The sequence below is a fragment of the Primulina tabacum genome, chromosome 7 (assembly GCF_025594145.1).
Source record: "Primulina tabacum isolate GXHZ01 chromosome 7, ASM2559414v2, whole genome shotgun sequence".
In the NCBI taxonomy this organism is placed as follows: domain Eukaryota; kingdom Viridiplantae; phylum Streptophyta; class Magnoliopsida; order Lamiales; family Gesneriaceae; genus Primulina; species Primulina tabacum.
The window spans coordinates 8,918,045-8,923,651 of NC_134556.1; positions in this window are offsets into that span (position 1 = coordinate 8,918,045).

Consider the following 5,607-nt stretch of genomic DNA (forward strand, 5'->3'; position numbering starts at 1 on the left):
TACCTCATTCAAAAATTTTCTTTTATCTTGGGAACTCCATTGCGGTAGCATTTTTTCTGTCACAAGAAAATTTACTCTGTTATCAAACCAAGGTGTAGTAGTAACTGAAAATAGATGTTCATCAGGAAAATTATCGTTAATTGGTATCATTTCACAAGATGATCCTGTTACTAGTCTCGATAAATGATTGGCTACGACATTCTCGGTTACTTTTTTATCTTTGATCACAATGTCAAATTCTTGGAGCAACAAAATCCATCGTATCAGTCGTGGCTTTGCATCCTGTTTGGTCAACAAATATCTAATAGTAGAATGATCAGTAAACACATTAGTCGTGGATACAATAAAATAAGAACGAAATATATCTAATGCAAATATTAGAGCAAGTAGTTCTTTTTCAGTTGTGGAGTAATTCATTTGAGCATTGTTTAAAGTTCTACTTGTATAATATATCATGTAAGGCTTACCGTTTCTTCTTTGACCCAGTACTGCACCGACTGCATAATAACTCGCATCGCACGTGATTTCAAATGGTAAAGACTAATCAGGAGGTTGCATGATAGGAGCTGATGTTAAATGTCGAACGATTTTATCAAAAGCATTTTGACATTCTTGAGTCCACTAAAATGCAGTGTCTTTTGTTAAGAGGTTACAAATGGGTTTAGAGATTGAACTAAAGTCCTTTATAAACCTCCTATAAAATGCAGCATATCCCAAAAATGAGCGAATTTCTTTAATGGTTTTTGGATGGGGTAAATTGGCAATGACATGAACTTTGGCTTTATCAACTTAAATTCCATGAGATGACACGACATGTCCCAAAACAATCCTAGAAGTAATCATGTAATGACATTTTTTCCAAATTAAAATAAGACCTTTTTCCTCGCATCCTTTTAAAACTTTTTCCAAATTTTCAAGACAATTATCAAATGTATTCCCAAAAACAGTTAAATCATCAATGAAAATGTCCAAACAATTTTCAACCATGTTGCTAAAAATGCTTAGCATATGCTGGGGCATTGCATAATCAAAATGGCATCTTTCTAAATGCAAATGTTCAAAAAGGACATGTGAATGTAGTTTTATCTTGATCTTCGAGTGCAATGAGAATTTGATAATAACCTGAATATCCATCAAGAAAACAGTAGTATGGATGACATGCTACTCTTTCTAAAATTTGATCCAAAAATGGTAATGGAAAATGATCTTTTCTAGTGGCGTCATTTAATTTTCTATAATCAATACACATCCGCCAACTAGATGAGACTCGACTTGTTAACAATTCACCTTTTTTCATTTTTTATCACTGTGATGCCAGATTTTTTTTCAGCTTTATAAATATGGTAGATAATCCCAACATCAAGTAGTTTGAGAACTTCAGTTTTCACAACATCTTTCATGTTCGGATTTAATCTCCTTTGTGGTTGTTGAGATGTTTTTGCATTTTCTTCTAAGTGAATTTTGTGAGTGCAAATTAGTGGATTAATGCCCTTGAGATCTTTTAGTGTCCAACCAATTGCATTTTTATGTCTTTGAAGCATATCAACTAATTTACCTTCTTGATCACTTGCTAGTTTGGAAGAAATTATCACCGGATATGTTTCATCTTCTCCAAGAAATGCATACTTAAATTCTTCTAGCAAGGGTTTTAACTCCAATAATGGTGGTTCGTCTTTGTTCTCATATTTTGCCTCAAATTCTTTCTCTGATCCTGGTAACGAGTGATACCTGATAAAATCATCAAGATCAATTTCAATATTTTCTTTAACAGTTTCAATTGAACAAATATCTAATTGATCACGAGTACTCCCTTCTTGAATGTTTTCTTCCACAAGAGTTTCAATAAGATTTTCATCCTCACTTTCATCTCCTTTGTCATGTGGTTGCTTACAAAGATTAAAAACATTAAGCTTCAAGGTCATGTTACCAAATGACAACTTCATTATTCCATTCCTGCAATTTATAAGAGCTTTAGAAGTAGCTAAAAATGGACGACCCCGAATTACAGGAATTGCATTACAAGCTTCGATAGATTGTGTATCTAAAACTATGAAATCGACAGGATATACAAAATTATCAACTTGGACCAACACGTCTTCTACCATACCTCTTGGCACTTTCGTTCTCCAATAATACATGAAATAGTAGGACAACCAGGGTCTTTGTATTTCAAAGTATTATTATTTTGAATGATTGCACTTACTTATTCGGCTAAAAATGCTTTCTTTTTCACATTCAATTTTCTTTTCACAGTGCACAAGTCTTTAAAAAATTTGGCATATGATGGTACTTGTTTTATTGCATCTATTAAAGGAATATTAACTTTTACTTGTTTAAAAATATCATATATATCAGAATTCAAATTTGATTTTTTTGTATTTTTCAATGCATGAGGGAATGGTGGTGACACTGTCTGTTGAACCTCCTCTTCGCAAGTTATGGGTTCCACTTCCTTACCCTTTGGAGTTGATTTATCATCATCTTCACAAGGTTCAAGAATGGATTTTTCCACAACCTTACCACTTCAAAGGGTAATAACAGATTTTACCTGATCCATCGTTTGAGTTCCAGAAGTTCCAGTTTGTAAATGATGATCCTTGGGATTAGGCTGTGGTTGTGAAGGAAATTTACCTTTTTCATGAACATTAAGTGCAGATGGAAATTTAGCAAGAGTGTCTTTCAAATCTGTCATGGTTTGAGCAGTTTGAGTATTGATAGACTCTTGCTTTGCAATGAAAGAATTCAATATATCTTCCAAGTTCCTTTTAGGTGGAGGAACATAGTGTGCATAATTTTGAAAATTTTGTTGATTTTGGAAATGTGGTTGTGAAAATTGTGCAGCATTATCATTCCTCCAACTAAAATTTGGATGATTTCGCCAACCTGGATTGTAATTTTGAGAAAATGGTTCAAAATTTGGCTTTTTGAAATTGTTTAAAACATTGGCTTGTTCATGGAGACATTCTTTAAAAGAGGGCAAAGTGGGACAATCTTTTGTAGAATGATCACTTGTATCACAGATGTGACACGCAATTTCTTGAACAGATTTTAATTGATCATTCTTTTTCAATTCAAGTACCTTAACTTTTCTTGCCAAAGAGGTAAATCTAGCTTGGAGATCATGTTCATCTTTGAGGGTGTACATACCTCCACCAGATGTGAGAGATTGAATCTTGTTTGATGGTTCGATTATACCTATAGTGTCTCAATTTTGAGCATTTTAAGCTAATGAATCGAGAAACTCAATTGCCTCGTTTGGATCTTTATCTTCAAATGTTTTATTACACATAAATTCAACCATTTTCCTATCTTTAGGTGTTAAGCCTTCATTAAATTGAGAAAAACCTCTCCAAATTACAAAACCATGATGTGGACAAAGACTAAGAAATTCTTTGTATCTATCCCAACACTGATAAAAAGTTTCTCCTTGTTTTTGAGCGAAAGTGATGATTTGCCTTTTGAAAGAATTTGTTCTATGAGATGGAAAAAACTTTTTCAAAAATTGTTGTTGCAATTCATCCCAAGTTCGAATGGATCCCGATCTAAGATTTTGTAGCCAAGTTTTAGCTTTATCTTTTAAAGTAAAAGGAAAAAGCTTAAGTCGAATAGTGTTCATGCTACTAATTTAGATCATTATATGTGTTGCACACTTCTTCAAACTCTCGTAAATGCATGTATGGATTTTCAGAATCTAATCCATGAAAATTGGGTAAAATTTGGATAATACCAGACTTAAAATTGAAATGAGATGCATGAAGGTGAAAAAATAGACATGAAGGTGCACTAGTACGTGTAGGATTCATGTGATCTCTAAGTGTTCTTCGTTTATCATGATCATGTTGAGATTGAATTTCATCTTCATTTTCTTGGATGTGTTCTTCCGCAGTGTTTTGTAAAAATAAAAGGTTATTTTGAATTAGTCGACCACTAAGTGTACGTGACCAAATGCTCATGCAAATGCAATGCAAAAGAATAAAAACATACAAAAGCAATAAAAATTCAAATAAAGAAAAATAAACTATAAAAAAAATTAAATAGACTTGAAATTAAATTATACTTCCCCGGCAACGGCGCCAAAAACTTGTTGCGACTTTGATTGTTGCACTCCCAAGAGCAGGTTGGCCACAAGTAGTATAATTCGGTGAGTCCTGAATATCGTATCCACAGGGAATCTAAGGTAATTACAAGTCCACTACAATATCTTTTTGTTTTTTTTTCTTTTAATGGTTTGAATCTTAAATTGGTAATTTTTAATTGTTCAAATTTTAATTTAAGTAGTTGAGATTAAAGGATCCACTCTTGGTATTTTAATAAATTTATCATTAATGAACATTATTGAAATCCACTTAATAAAATAGTTCCAATATATATTAAATAATCATATTTATATTATGTTATATATTATTATCTTATAAGTATATAATATATACCAGAACTTGTAAATGTTGTCAGAGTATTTATTGTGCTATATATATATTTGTAAACACTAAATCAAGGTCCCACCTTAAATGGTTGGTAAAACCAAACAAAAACATTTAAATGGTATCAAGAAATTAATATTATGATATTAATATATAATAAATCAAGGCATCCACTTTAAATGGTTGGTAAAACCAAACAAACATTTAAATGGCACCAAGAAATTTATATTATGATATATTCATATATAATAAATCAAGGCATCCACTTTAAATGGTCGGTAATACTAACCTAACATTTAAATGGTTCGAAGAATTTAGTGTAACATATAGCAACAATAAATCAAAACTCCCACTTATAAGTAGGGTATAATAATACTTAAAGAAATAAAAATAACATAAACAATAAATAATGATTAAATAATATAAAACATAGATTCTTACCTTTTAATAACCTTATTATCATGCCAAGAGTTTCACCTTTTCATCTCAACTTTGGGAAGTTAGCTACTCATTATTCAAAGTGTAAAACTTTGAATATGAATTTAGCATGCTAATTATATTTAAATGAAGAAATAAAGGAAAAACAAAGAGAGAAATATTATGAGCTCAAAGGTTTGTTCATAAAATGAGGATATTTCAATACATTACAATGCACCCCTATTTATAGCCTAATTTGGGGTGACAACCACAAATAAAATATTATTTTTTACACATAAGTCTTCATTGGTGTTCCAAGTAATTAATATTTAATACACATCAGTTTTGAAAATTTTCCCATCCGAATTTTATTCTGCACATAAAACCAAACATGTAGATATCTGAGTTGTTTGAATTGTGGTGTTTTTTTTTACCATTTGACCAAGTAATTTGATAGATATGGTCAAAATGCTAGAGCATGGTAAAACTGCCACTTCTTTGGTAACTTTATTTGTTGCTTAATTTGATCACACTTCTGGGAAAATTTTTATCTCATGCTTGCCACCAATATTGTAGATATTAACATCAACTTTCTACAGGTCCAAGAATCATCTTAATTCCATTTGCAACGCCAAGGTTATTCTTGTTTCATCGAACCTATAAAAAATAGTAAAAACTTATAATTACACAACAACTTATATTTTATACAATTTATTATAAAACATATAATATTTAAACATTTAATAAAACAAAAACTATATATTTATAT